This window comes from Thamnophis elegans, chromosome 5 (assembly GCF_009769535.1).
Source record: "Thamnophis elegans isolate rThaEle1 chromosome 5, rThaEle1.pri, whole genome shotgun sequence".
Lineage (NCBI taxonomy): Eukaryota > Metazoa > Chordata > Lepidosauria > Squamata > Colubridae > Thamnophis > Thamnophis elegans.
Genome location: NC_045545.1, coordinates 30,890,366 through 30,906,180, shown reverse-complemented (window position 1 = coordinate 30,906,180; position 15,815 = coordinate 30,890,366).

The following is a 15,815-nucleotide window of genomic DNA, read 5'->3' as shown; positions in this document are numbered from 1 at the left end:
GAGTCCTAGGGTCATGTGATCATCTTCTGACAAGCAAAATCAATGGGGTAGTCAGATCCACTTAACAGCAGTGTCCCTAGCTTAATAAATTCAGTGATTCACTTAACAAAAATTCACTTAGCAAAAAAGTTATAAAATGGGGAAAATCTCACTTATCAACGGTCTTGCTTTTGGGCTCAGTGGCCAAGACACTGAGCTTGTCAATCAGAAAGATCGGCAGTTCGGCGGTTCGAATCCCTAGTGCCGCATAACAGAGTGAGCTCCCATTACTTGTCCCAGCTTCTGCCAACCTAGCAGTTCGAAAGAATGTAAAAATGCAAGTAGAAAAATAAGGACCACCTTTGGTGGGAAGGTAACAGTATTCCATGTGCCTTCGGCATTTAGTCATGCCGGCCACATGACCATGGAGACGTCTTCAGACAGTGCTGGCTCTTCAGCTTTGAAATGGAGATGAGCACCACCCCCTAGAGTCGGGAACGACTAGCACATATGTGCAAGGGGAACCTTTACCTTATGATCATAAGTTACATGCAGGATCATAAGAACCTGCGTTAGATCGGGAATGGTGGGTTTGCATAATATTGAGTTACAGTGTGATGATTGATATGAGGCATTTTATTTTCATAACTGAGAAATAGCATTTCTGTGGCAAAATATGAATATGTAATAGAAAAAAAACTGTAATATGTAATTAGCAAGACTCTCTAGTATTGCTAATTGTTTTTAATGAAAGATGGTAGGGCAGATCGTGGTTTCTTCTTCCCTTAAAGCTCATTAATTTGAGATAGATTTAGCATCCCTCCCTGACCATCATTAAACTTGATTTTTGCTTTCCATTTTCCCGCTTCTCCCTTGTGGATTTGGCTGACTTTTACATCTTTACCAATCAACAATGATTGAGTGTAGTAATATCACTGTAAAGGTTACGGAATCTTGTTTCTGCAGTTCTGGGGGCTATGGAAAGGTGAATAGATTTTTAATATACCTGTTGTTGCTGAAGAGCATCTCCCAGAACCTTTAGCCTCCAGGGGAAATGTGAGGAATGTGAGGGTCTGTCCTTCAACACCATCTGGTGAGCTATAGGTTCCCACCCTGCCAATAAAGATACACATTTAAAGAAACTCAAGATACTCCAACTCATTTTTGAATAAACAAGCAAAATTTTGGGCTGCCAAGGAACTGCATGAATGTTTATTTTGATAGCCAATACTTAGCATCCTGCCTGAGATGCATTATATGGGTTTATGACAACTCATCATAGCCAACTTCTCCTGGCCAACTTGCTAAGGCCAACTCATTGCGGCTGCTTGCTATGGTCAACTTGCTACAGGACAATTCAACCTGGGATTAGTTCCTTTTATTATTCATCAAAGCATTACAAAAGCTGATGGGCATAGGAATGTTTTTCTTTGATACAAGAGACAAAAACTTGGTCAACAAAAATAAATGGAACTAAGTGAATCCACGGTGAGATATCCGGTGGCAAGTTGGCCATGGTGAGTTGTTCCATTGTCATATACCTTTAAGTAGGGAGGCACACAAGTGCAAACTGAGCACCAACAGCAAAATATAAAAAGTATAGCATGATGTTTCAGAATGCCTATAGCTTTTTATGGATATTTTTCAGAGTAAAAAAGAACAACATTATATTATATTGGGTTACATATTGCCTAAGTAGATCCTCATTGTCACTCATTACTCAATGCAGAGTCATTTGTTGATATGGGCAGCCAAATAAATTGGGTAAATAAAAAAATAAAATAAAATACTGGGTTGTAATATAAAATTGCAATATTTTTACAGACCATTTCCACAGGGTTCCTGTGAATATATTTCCTTGGGAGTGAACATTTGTGAATTCATTTTCAGCAATATTATTTTGTACATCAAACAAAATTTCCCCTTTCCCTTACCTTCATTGTGAAGGAGCTGTACAATGTATCACCCAAGAGGAAAACACATTAGCACTGGAATTTTATATGAGCCCTGATTATAAAAGGTAAAAATAATCTAATCTATGGAATAGATTCATGAAATTATTTCATATTACAGTTTGCCATCTTTTGATGGCATGTTCCTCCCTCTAAAAAAAGGGTTATCTGAAAAGAAAAAAAATGTTATTTTGTTGAGGTAATTTGCATATGAAAATTCCAAGTGAATGCATTGAAACGTGATGATGTGATACACTGATAAAATATGCTGAACCCAGATTACATCAATGGTTAATTCAGAAAATTTTCATTGGTTATTTATTTCTGAACTTCCTTCCTTCCTTCCTCCCTCCCTCCCTCCCTCCCTCCCTCCCTCCCTCCCTCCCTCCCTCCCTCCCTCCTTCCTTCCTTCCTTCCTTCCTTCCTTCCTTCCTTCCTTCCTTCCTTCCTTCCTTCCCCTTTTTGGAAATATGTAACTTTCTCAATCAATAGTTATTGTGGCCAGTGATCATCATCACAAGGATTGTTTGGTGTTGCAATCCTCAAACTCTAAAAGGTACCAGTTTGATGAAGACTGATTTATCAGTTTGCTTCAGTGGCTAAGTCAAATCTTCATTTCAGATTAAGGTTGTCTTAGCAAAAAACTCTTTCTTCATCAAAAGAAAAGGCAGGCAAAGTTGAAGTGTTATGCATTACTGCTTGGTGTTATGTGTTGCATATAACACATTGAATAGGTGGAATGTCATATATATACTTAATGCTTAGTGTTGCTTGTTGCTTGGTCATTTTTCTGGGATAATTGATCCCTAGGCGACAACAACGTTGTCAAGCACTGTCAAGCAAAAGCTTTTGGCCGCTCCGGCGGTATGTCTGCCATTAAAATGGCCAATTAATGGATTAAGATCTCTTGAATTAGATGGGATCCCTAATTGAGGGCAGCTGCCACAAAGAACAGGCAAACTTCAATTTAAACCCACCGGGTTTCCCTCAAGCGGGAATTCTCATCTTTGCCTGTCCTAATTCAGACACTTTCCTTTCCTTTTTGGATCACATTCTCTTCAGCCAATCAAGAGGCATGCTGGGAATCAAACCCAGTTTGGGGCTGAGGAAAAAAAGCGCCGGTCATCCTCGCCAATCCCTCATGGCTGCTGATCCCAGAATCACCAGATCAAAGCCCCGCGTCCGCAGCCCTGGGATCCTCTGCTTCAAGATCTCCCTCACAAGCTTCAGCAGCCCCGATGACAGCTCAGCACACTTCTTCTTCTCCGCACGCCCCCCTCCCCTCCATTCTTTTCCTCAGTTCCCACGCCCCGGCGGGTCTGCACAGGTTCCTCTCCTAGTTAAGCACACCTTGGATCCCAGCCCCAGGGCACCTTTCCGTGGTTGGCGAAGCTCCTGCTCTCCCCGCAAAAGGCAGCCTCGCCGCTGCCTCTCTCTATTCCCTTTGCCTGCTGTCGGTTAAGAACAAAGCCCACGGTGGGGAAGCTGCTTGTTTGTCTGTCTGGGATTCTTTGGTGTGTGTGTGTGTGTGTGTGTGTGTGTGTGTGTGTGTGTGTGTGTGGTGTGTGTGTGTGTGTGTGTGTGTGTGTATGGCGGACATACCGCCGGGAGCGGCCAAAAGCCTCTTTCTTGACAGCGGCCAAAAGCCGCTTTCTTTCTTTTTGCCTCACCAGACATAAACCTCACTGCATGTCACTGTAGTTAAAGCTTTTTTTCTCAACCGTTCAATTTCAGTACAATCATTTCTTGGTGTTGCTCTTCCTTTTTTGGCTGAATCAAAGCTGTGAAACAAATAGTTTTATTCAGCATGATTTAGCAGAAAGACTGCTTGGTAAGGCAGTTAACTGTGTTAGCTTTGGTTGGTTAATATCCACCGAATTTTCTGTTCCCTCATACCAAGTGATCACTGCACTCTGTACAAACAGTAATGTTGCTTAACAGATATCAGTCAGACTTAAAATGTCCTCCTGTTATTATTCACAGATAAGAACCTAGATAAATAATCCTGGTGCCATATTGCAAGCTAAATAAATATAATCAATATATTAAAAATGTTTTGACCCTGAAGTCATCACCAGTAGCTGAACCTTCTGTGGTTTTACAAACTATAACATCATGTTGGTATCGCTTTCCTGAGACTCCATCTGTGAAAACAAAAAACTGGGAAACTAAAACTAGACAGAGCAAAAAAAAATATTGATTTCTTAAAGCTTTCTTGTGGTGATGCTGAACATTGCCACATAGGAAGCATGTTTTTTTTATTGATTTAAATATCCAATGTCAAGGGAATAAAGATATTTTTTTGCTTTCTTCCTTAAGACTTCATTCTGAATTAAAAGCATTTTGGACTACTTTGGATAAAATATATGGATTCAGTAGGGAAATCATTAATTCTAGCATTCACCAGTTTGAGTTGAAGGCAATGAATTAAAACAGGATAATGAACTGGAAATTTTCTTTTCCTCTCCAGTTCCACACATCTCAGAAAGCTCTTGGGGGGAGGGGGAAAATGCAAGGTGTATAGTTCTGGTAGCTCCCTGCAAGCTTCACAAGTATAACAAACAGTTGCTTAGCAAAACTGCCAGGGCAATTCAACAATTGCTGCAAGATACATTACTCATGAAGATAGCTTTTGTATTAACACAGAAATTGATGGATTATATACTGTATTTATTGAGTCAGATTGCTGTATAACTCTCCTTTGACAAAGTCAGTCCATAAAGACAGCATTGTTACCTATCACCAGTGTGAAAAGGTTTAGGCCAAAGGACACAGCAAATTTCCATCAAGAGGTGATGGATGTGCTATGATAAACATCCTTTGCCACTTAGTCCAGATTTTTTTGGACTATTCTGTGGGAGCCACCCAGAGTTTGTTATAAGGTGGTGGCTATTTAAATGTTTTAATTAAATAAATACACTATGGACAGGGCAGTTCCTATAAACTGAATCAGGAGCCTCCGAGAATGCTGTGCAGTTTATTGATAGTTCCAAACTTCTCTTATTTTAGTTAGATGTTTGTAGGCCTACCCTCCCTGGGTTGTTAAAAAACCTGCATCTTGAGGACAAAGAATTTATTATCTGTGTATCTTCGATGCCATTTGTCATTAATGCAGGCCTGATATGCTAGTCTAGGTATCTTGTCTCTCTCCAGGTGTCTAATAGGTTTAATAGCGCATATCAAACTTCTGATTAATCTTTAAAGCTGTCTGTGGCTTGTCAAATATCTGGGTTTCTAATTCCAGGTACACAAGAAGGAGCAGTGGAATCCCAAAGTTAATGTTTTCTGGTAGTGGACCCTTTTTATGGAGTCATTCCTTCAGCAATTCAGGTCAGGCATATCTTGGCATCATTTAAAAAAGCCTTGAAAACAGCACTCTTCTGCAGAACATTTTAACAATTAAGAATGATTGTGAAGTGAGAAAGTTTTTACTTAGTACCCCAGAACTTTTTGAAACCCACAGGTATATTAAACAAACACATACATACTTGCATTGACACATAAAAATTTCAATTTTGCAAATGTGAAAGAATTGTGATGAACATTATCTTTTGCAGATCTACTGCTGTAAAACTAGAAAAAAATCTGGGAGGGGGTTTGTGTGTGCTTCATCATCATGAGGCATTTATAATTGTTTGGGTGCTTTTGTGTCAGTCTTGACTCAACTGCAGTTTGGGGGCAAGATTTCAGAAGTGATTTGCCTTTACCTCGATTCTAGAGCTGAGAGGAAATGAATAGCCAAAAATGATTCAGCTGAAGTGTTTGCAATAATGCAATCATAAAATTTGTATTATGTACTTTATGTATTTGTGTTATGCAATGCATATCATTTATTATACAATAATTTACAATAATTCAATAAAGACTTTGCAGTAGAATAATGAATCCACATTTTAAAAGCATCATATATTATATAGAATTTCTAGCAGTGGTGAAATTCAATTTTTTTTTACTTCCAGTTCTGTGGGCGTGGCTTGGTGGCATGGCAGGGGAAGGATACTGCAATATCTCCATTCCCACCCTACTCTGGGGCTACTCCGAACTACTCAAAATTTCCGCTACCAGTTCTCCAGAACCTGTCAGAACCTGCTGAATTTCACCCTGGATTTCTAAAATGTGTGCTTTAAGGTGACCAGATTTTAACATTGGTAAAGCGGGACACCATTGACCAGGGGGAGGGGGTTGTTCTTGATTAAAAATTTTCTATATGGCCATAAGAGACTCTACGTAGGTTAAAGACAAAGTATTTCTCCATTAGCTACACCGTCCGCTCCTCCCTTTGTGGTCTCCCTTTGTGGGAAGCTCAGCTGCATCACGGCGCGGTTCCCCATGCAGCGCCAGCTTGGCTCGCATCCCAAAGCCGTCCCGCTTGGACTGGGAAAGCAAATGCTGATAAAAGGACAAGGCATCCCCCCCACTCATTTAAAAGCTTCCTTCCCTTTTGTCCCTTATCTTGCCAGGCCAACGGTGATGACCTGAGACCCAGGAACAAAGGCGACTCCCAGAAATCAGCTTTCTGCACACTCCCTGGCCCTGGGCTTCTCCCTAAGAGCGGAACATCCCCTGCACGCAAGCAAGGCGCTGAATTCACCCCTGCTCCTGGTCAGACGGGAAAGAACCAGTCTTAATCCGCCTGGCCGTGGGTATCCCCAAGAGGAAGAGGAAGGGGAGGGAAAGCACTTTGCACGCATTCAGAAGTGCCATCTACGCTTCCGCAGAGCCTTCAAAGTGGAACCTCGGGCCGAAAAGGACTCTCTCTCTCTCTCTCTCTCTCTCTCTCTCTCTCTCTCTCTCTCTCTCTCTCTCCTCCCTCCCTCCCTCCCTCCCTCCCTCCCTTTCTCTCTCTCTCACCTGGAGAAGTGATGGAAGGAGGCGTGGGGCTGGTTTGCAATTGCGCGTGGGAGTCAAAGAGGAAGGAAAGAGCCAAAGGATAAGTTTTCAGGATGCGGAACAATTCAGTGAGTGGGGTGGGGGTGGGGACGATGCCTAAGACATCCAGAAACACCCTCCTCCCAGCCCAGGTAAGAGTAATCACCGGCATATTTACCCTGAAATCATCCACACCGACTCCATTGTTTCTCCTAAAAGAAGGAACAAGCCTGCTTCTGGATTCTGACAAGGTGTCGGAGCGGGTCGGGGAAGGACCAAACAGCCCAGTCTGTGACAGCGTTACTCTTTAAAAAAAGATTTGGGAAGTCTTCACAGCCTTATTTGGATCATCCCAGCCTGCCAAGGTTACTCTCTGGTCCAACAACGTCTTGTGGGGAACACCTGAAACCCAGTTTTAATCAGGAAAGCATCTTCAGTCCCTGAGGCAGAAATGGTTCCGGGTCAGCGAAAGCGGTAGCCGACCTGTCGCACTTGGGGGTTGCGGAGCTTTGGAGAAGCCGGCGAAAGGGACAGTCCGGGGAAATCTGGTGGCTCTCCCAGATTGAGGCTGGGGAAGGGGTGTGCGCACATGCAGAGACGGGAGCTCTGGTGTCTCCCGCCATTCCCTAGCTTGTCGTGCATAAATCGGGACTTTTTTAAAACACCGCGGGACGTAGGACAAATTGTTAGAAATCGGGACTGTCCCGCCAAAAGCAGAACGTCTGGTCACTATACCTCCTAGCTACCAAATACTATGATGTAGACCCAAGAATGAATTATTTTTATTAAATTGTTAATAAATTAAATTAACTCTGATTTATACTGTCAACTCCTTTAATAACAACGTATTCAAATTCCAACTTCAGAAAAAGCAAAGTCTCTCCCTTAAAGTAATTGATAATATTACTAAAGTATGGTCAGATATCATAATAGTACATATTATCACTAATACTTTTAGTATATATTAAAACTGCAGTCTTAGCTGTTGAACAGCAAAATATTAAAAAAGAAAGAAAATCTAATTGAGAACTGAAAAAGATCCTTATTGAAATGTATATAAAAGTTGCCTTATGCCCACCAAATTAAATTTTAACAAATAAACTTTTAATGCTTCCCATGTATGGGCATTTAAATATCACAGGGGAGGAGTAATATGATCCAAATAAAGGATCTAAAACCTGATTTAAATCTTCAGCTATAATTATTTACCATAATTATCTGTCACCTTAAGTTTAACTGTAGAGCTAAAATGTTTTTGATTTATTACCCGATGCAAATCACTCAATATGTTTCTTTGGGAGGCAAAGTGGGATCTGTGGTGAACACCATGAAAAACATCTTGGTTTTCTCTATAAGTACTTAAGCAGCTGATGACCTGAGAGCTATTGTGCTGAAATAAATCACCTAAGTGGGGGGAAAAACATCTGAACTGCTACAGATGGTGGAAACTTGACAAAGCCTTTATTGGCATTATTCAAAAATAGCATGATATATGAGTCAACTATTTCAAAATTATTTTCAACACTTCACCTTTAAAAACCTGATATCCATAAATACGCCATGCCTCAGAAGCTTTCTGATATAAAGGCATCACAAAGCACAGGCATCATACAGCTCCCTGCCACTTCAGATTAAATAAACAAATGTTCAGGTTCTAAAAAGACATTGTGGATATGTGTATGTTTGTACCAATTAAAAGGATAGCTACTTGGCATAACTTAGAAGAGTGATGGTGAACCTTTTCGGTACTGAGTCCTGAAAAGGGAGCGCATGCCTGTGTCAGAGATGTGACCTAGAAGAGGAACTACCCAGTGTGCATGTATGTGCTGAAAGCAGGAACTTCCAGTTTCTGCCATGTGCATGTGTACCGGGCAGCTTCTCTTCCGGTTTCTGGTGCACAACCGTGCACACTGATCAGCCAGAATGTGTGCATGAACACATGGAAACCAGAAGCCCAGCTCTTCCAGTCCAGCTGATCATTGTGAGCAGATGCGTGCCAGAAATCTGGAGGAGCAGCGGGCGAGGCCACGTGTGCCAGGCGAATGGCTCTGCACGTCACTTCAGGCATGCATGCCATAGGTTCACCATCACGGGCTTAGAAGTTTCTATAACTTATCAGGGATCTTTATTCAAAAGCTTCCTAAAATCTTCTTAGAGAATGGGGGGGGGGAATCTCTGGAATTCAACATAACACTGCAAGGACCTAAAAACCAGATAAAAGTTTTCTGTGAAAACTGCATTTTGTAGATTGCTTAATTTTTTTTCTATTATGGTTTCTACCTGTTGCCAGAAAAATGATGAAAGGACCCAAAATATCCATAATGAGCTATTCTTGAATCAGTTTTACTGAAATTAAGTGTGACTAATGTCTTATTAATTGATATGGGTCTAGACTAAGAGGGATTTTGTTGGATTAAGTACATCAATGTACATGAAATTTGTAACACTGTGTCATTTTCATCCTGATTTTAAGAAAGTCACCTCTCATTCTGAATTCCTTGGGACATAATCTTGATTCTTCCATTTTAGAACTATGCTTCGGATAACAATACTCATTATACAGAGTAGGGGAGAAGCAGACAAAGAGGAACTTGAATGATTATAGATCCTGCTACCACTGAATGTCTATGGAGATTCTCAGTCACCCAGGCCATGATTGTCCCAAAAGTGCTTTTTCAGAAGGCAACTGCACTTTCTTTGTTTTCACTTGAAGACATTTCTAAAGAAGCGAAGAAGCTTCTTGGATGAGAAGCAAAACATCTTCAAGCAAAAAGAAAGAAAATACAGTTGCCCTTTGAAAAAGCACCTTTGGGACCTGCTATCATTAGCTAAATTGGCATGTAGATATTAAAAGGATAATCATTTTCTGCCTGCTTCTACATTTAGTCCATGTTCATACATTCTTCTGAATCTAGGATTGAAGGAAGCCACAAAACTCATTATTCCAGTCCTTAAATGGTTTTATTTTTATATAAATACATTCTTACACTAAACATTTATACTGAAGATGCAATAGTATTTTATCCTGAACTGATGCGATTCAGTGATTAGTTTTCAGAAAAATCTTGCAATAATGTTGCAGTCCACAAAGTGGCTGGTGACTGAAACACAGAAAGGCAGTATTTATGGGTTGCCTTGCCTCCATTCACACGAAGTCCTTTAGACGAAGTTACATTTCCACCAACTGCTTGCGCAGGAGAAGAGTTCTCAGTCATTTCTTCCATATCTTTTCACACAACCTAGCAGCAAATGGATGGGATTCATATTTGTGTTGCTTGCTTATATTTCCACTGTTGGGAAGGAAGGAAGGAAGGAAGGGAAGGAAGGAAGGGAAGGAAGGAAGGAAAGAAAGAAGGAAAGAAGGAAAAAAGCAACAGAAGTACTTCTGGTTTCTAGATTGTAAAAAAATGTTGCTTCATTTGTATTTAGAGAGTAGAGATGAGATGTTATATAGCGGCTAGTTCTATGATACAAGTTGTGCTGAACTTGGCTTCAGGAGGCCTTCATAGAATAACAGAGTTGGAAGGGACCTTGGAGGTCTTCTAGTCCAAGCCCCAGCTTAGGCAGGAAGCCCTGTACCATTTCAGACAAGTGGTTATCCAACATCTTCTTAAAAACTCCCAGTGTTGGAGCATTCACAACTTCTGGAGGCAAGCTGTTCCACTGATTAATTGTTCTAACTGTCAGGAAATTTCTCACCAGTTCTAAGTTGCTTCTCTCCTTGACCAGTTTCCACCCATTGCTTCTGGTTCTACCCTCGGGTGCTTTGGATAATAGTTGACTCCCTCTTCTTTGTGGCAGCCCCTGAGATATTGGAAGACTGCTGTCATGTCTCCCTTAGTCCTTCTTTTCATTAAATTAGACATACCCAGTTCCGTTCTTCATATGTTTCAGTCCCCTAATCATCTTTGTTGCTCTTCTCTGCACTCTTTCTAGAGTCTCCACATATTTTTTACACTGTGGCAACCAAAACTGGATGCAGTATTCCAAGTGTGGGCATAGCAAGGCATTATAAAGTGGTATTAACACTTCATGTGATCTTGATTCTATCCCTCTGTTATGCAGCTTAGAACTGTGTTGGCTTTTTTGGCCGCTGCTGCACACTGTTGGCTCATATTTAAATGGTTGTCCACTAGGACCTTGGTCAGGTCCCTGCTGGGGCTGAGTTTCATCTGGCTGGGGCATTGGTGCTCCAATCATTAAAGAAAACGCTGTTAATTTCCAAACAACTCTACATATGAGAAGTTGTGAGAAATCGGAAGAGGCCCATAGCATCACTTGAGGAGAGAGACATAGAGGTAAAATAGGGAGACCAACTTTGGCATGAACAGCTGCTATTCAATGATATGGTTCTCCCTCCACTCTCCCTGATAATTGCTCAAGAGTAACAAGCAGTTATCAAGGCCCAACACCTAAATTGGAATATCCTACACTGACCATCCAACTCCTATTATTAACAACCAGTAAAGGCACCTTTTATTTCTTCATTCTGAAATATAGACTTACTCTAATTTCCTTTTGCATGTGAAGGGGGAAAGATTCCAGGCTATAATTGAGTTTGTGGTTTGAAACTATTATTGATTATGCTTTGAGTCAGGAAATATTAAGTATGTGCTGATGAAAAAGCAGAGCAAGAAGTCCATGAAATCCAATAGCCACATGGGAAAAATATTTAATTTCATTAGCTGGATGAAAATCAAAGCAGGATTGTAATATTACAGCTATTCAAAGGCAACCCCCCATCCTCATGAAATACTACAAACTCTTAAATGAAAAGCCACAAGACATTTTTAAACCTGACTTTCATATAGAGGATTAACCATTTTAATAATCTCTAAAATATGTTTTGTGCATTGCTTTTCAATTAATAGTCATTTATATTGCAAGCCAATATCTGCTTACTTGGAAGGAAGCTTCAATGAATTCTATATGCTTACCTCTGAATAAAGTAAAGGTTTCAGATATTGCTTTCCTCAAGCCCAAATTAGCCAAATTTTAACTTTATATTCCAAAGTTAAGTCTGGACAAGGCTATTAATATCAATGAGCTACAGCATGTTAAGTGGGAGCTCACCTTTCATTGAGATGAGACTACACTAAATGGTATTGGTCATTATATCATTTGGATCTGGCTTTCTTGGAAGAGCAATCTGTCTAGACAGTTGGAAAAGCACATGAAAAATCTATGAGTTTATATTTATAACCCACACCTCACTTTTCCAACCTCAGTGGCAATGTCTTCCAAAGTTCCTCCTCAGGTTCTCCCCTTTGATTTAAAAGAACTCAAATTATCTCCGTCCATTTGAGGGAAAGTGTGGAGTTATCTGAATGAATGTATGCCAAGCACCTGGATTGTGGCCTGACCATCTGGTCTGAGGTGGTCAGTCTGGCTGCAAGCTACTTGGCTGTGAATACTTCATGGGTGTCCAACCCTTTTGGCTTGCCTGGGCTGCATTGAATGAAGAAGAATTGTCTTGCCACAAAGAAGAAGGAGTCAAACTATTCTCCAAGGCATCTGAGGGCAGGACAAGAAGCAATGGGTGGAAACTAATCAAGGAGAGAAGCAGGGGAGCGCTGGTCATGCACCCATGTGTGCAGAGGGGGACGCATGCGCATGTGTGGCATGCCCATGCACAACCCCCCTGCGGTCCCCCGCTTTCGGCACATGAGCCAAAAAAGGTTCACCATCACTGGTTTATGGTTTCCTACCTAGGCAGGGGGTTGGATTAGAAAACCTCCAAGGTCCATCCCAACTCTGTTATTCTATTCTATTCTACATATAAAATATACAACATAGTTAAAGTATGTGAATCTCATAATGCAGGTAGTCCTTGATTTACAACAGTTTGTTTAGTAACTGTTCAAAATTACAAAGGCACTGAAAAAAGTGACTTATGACCATTTTTCACACGATCATTGCAGTATCCCCATGGTCACTTGATCAAAATTCAAACACTTGGCAAGTGACTCATATTTTTAAGAGTTGCAGTGTCCTGGGGGATCCCCTTTTGCAACCTCCTGACAAGTAAAGTCAATAGGGAAGCCAGATTCACTGAACAACTGTGGCCAGACAGGTTGTAAAATGGGGCCCACTTCACAAAGGTTTTCCTTAGCAACAGAAATTTTGTGTTCAATTGTGATTATAAACTGATGATTACCTTTAATGTTAAAAGTTTATGATGCTGTGAGGTTGCATTACTAAGTGTCCAGGGCCACATTTGACCCATGGGTTGCAGGTCAGACATGCCTGGTCTACATATTCACAAGTCATACCATGTGAATTTCTTGGTATACACTGTTCCTATTGCTGGTTATTTTGGATAGTATTGTCAACTCTCAAAATGATTCTAGCTGATTCTTGCTTCGTTTTTTAGTTGCCATACTTATGGGGGGGAGGGGGACTTATGGAATGTGGAATGTTCCCTCCAATATGCCAGACATAACAACCATAAGGCTCCTGAGAATCAAGGTCAAATTAGCATGCACTAGCAATGGCAGGAAAGAATCCTGAGAAGTTCATCACTTGCTTCTGTGGCTAACGTAACCTGTGACACAAGGGGGACAGTATCTATTATTTAATTATACCAAAAATGTGGGAATTATTCAGTGTTGGTTTCACCTTTGACTGTGCTGATATGATGTACCCAATAAATCAGATTTTTGAGGAAGCCAAGGCCTCAGAGTTTTGAATTTGTTGGGAGCATTATCAAAACAATTTCAAGTATTTTGAATGGATTAAAACAGTTTTTTTTAATAAAATTTTTATTTTTTGAATAAACACAAACACCTTAAAATCATCCATTACAAATTGTAGAAAGTGTGTCAATTGGTTACAAAGAACTTTCGTGCATCCCTTCCACAGATATCACCTGATTCATATCAAGTTATATATTTTACATCACATATATTTATATATATTGCTATCATCATACCTCATCCTTCATATGACTATAGTTGTTTTAATGTTCCTTAATAACAAACATTCCAAAATTTAAAACAAAACCACATAGTGGCATTCCCTTATCTATTTTCAATATCATCCAGCCACATTATACCTTTATAACACAGAGCCAAGGTGGCGCAGTGGTTAAATGCAGCACTGCAGGCTATTTCAGCTGACTGCAGTTCAGCAGTTGGGCTGTTCAAATCTCACCGGCTCAGGGTTGACTCAGCCTTTCATCCTTCCGAAGTGGGTAAAATGAGGACCCGGATTGTTGGGGGCGATATGCTGATTCTGTAAACTGCTTAGAGAGGGCTGAAAGCCCTATGAAGCAGTATATAAGTCTAACTGCTATTGCTATTGCTATTGCTAACACATTCAAAATAAAAATTAATTATGTTTAATAAAACTTTTAGACCTCTTTTCTTAATCATTGTTTACAATTTATATCCAATTTCCCTTTTATCATGTCAATACAAATTATTACATTATTATCGTTATCAGTCATTTATTTAACAATAGTTTGACTAAGTTTAACTTACTTCCCCCCCCTTTTTACACCATTTAATTTTTTTACCAAATTTCCTCTTATCAAACCAACACATACATACATACGTGCATACACATACACACACACACTGTTATCATTATCAATTATTTATCTAACTTTATCCATTATCACTACATTTTCAACATAATACTCTAATTTTAACTAAATTTAACTAGTGTTTTATTATTGATTTTCATCTCTCAACCTGTGTCTTTCCAGCAATATTGTAGTCCTATTTCTTTTGCCATTTGTGGAATTAGTCTTCTGGTTATTTATCAATTTGTTTGGACTTCTCTTCGCAACTTGTTGCTTGTTACATATCTTGTATAATCTCGAAACCCTTCATCAGCTTCTTTAATCAGCTTATCTTTGGTTACCAGTAGTGTTTTTGTCAAAGTTTCTCTCCTTAAGTCCATCAACTCTTCTTTTTCTTCTTCTATATATTGAAATCTGAAGTAAAACACCTTTCCATCTATCTTCCCTTTCTTTATTCCACTCTTTCCATCTCCAGCCACACTCAGTTAACTGTCAATATCCTCGTTATCTTGCCTCTTTGTTCATTTTTCCCTTGGATTTTTAGGACTCTATTCTCCACTTTTTCCATTTGCTGGATATCTTCCATTTTTTCCATCAGATTTTACCACATTAAAATTTATATTTTCAATATTTTCCCATCTCTTCTCAATTCTCTCTGTTGTTTCTAATAATTTTTGAATTCCAAACATAATCTGTTGTAATGTTATTGTTTCTTTTTGATGCAGTGCCATCCTTTCAATTAGTAAACACTACCACTCTAGTTTAAAGATAAATCTTTGTTTTCACTTCTTTCCAGCTACCAACAAGCATCCAGAGAGCACCTGCATAAACAACCCATGTTCTTCTCTATAAACAAGCTGAAGTCTTTGAAGTGCAATGTCAAAATGATCAAAGGGAAAAAAGAAAAAGCAATGTTTCCAAGTCTCAATCTCAAACCTCCAAGTGACAGTGTAACTTCTTTTCCCTCTAAGATTACTACCCTCTTTATATTCCTATTATATCTTATTTATTTTTCAGGCTTAGAAGAAACAAAATTCTTAAATGAAACAAAATAAAAAGAAAGAATCCATCCCAACCAGTATTGTAAAAATAAAGGAAAATATTTAATCCATAGGTAAAAAAAGAAATAGAAGAAGAAAATCCGATACTTTCACTTTAAAAAATAAAAAATGTTCACAAAACTTCCATCGATAGAAAAATAAAAAAAAAAATATAACACACTGTCCAACAATGCTTTGTTTCGCCGCTTATTTCATTTTCTTTACCAGTTTAATTTAATTTCAATCTTTTTTGGTCAGTCTTTTATAAAAATAAGATTTCCTCACCAGATGGACACACTTTCTCTTTCCGCTTTCCTCTCATTGCGGAGCTGTCCCAACTTCAGCAGCTTGAGGCTATGCTTTTTGTTGCTGGCTAGAAGAGATTCTCTTGGATCAATCAGGGACTTTGCGATGTCCCTGAGATCAGCAAGATGTACTCTTCCCTGTCAC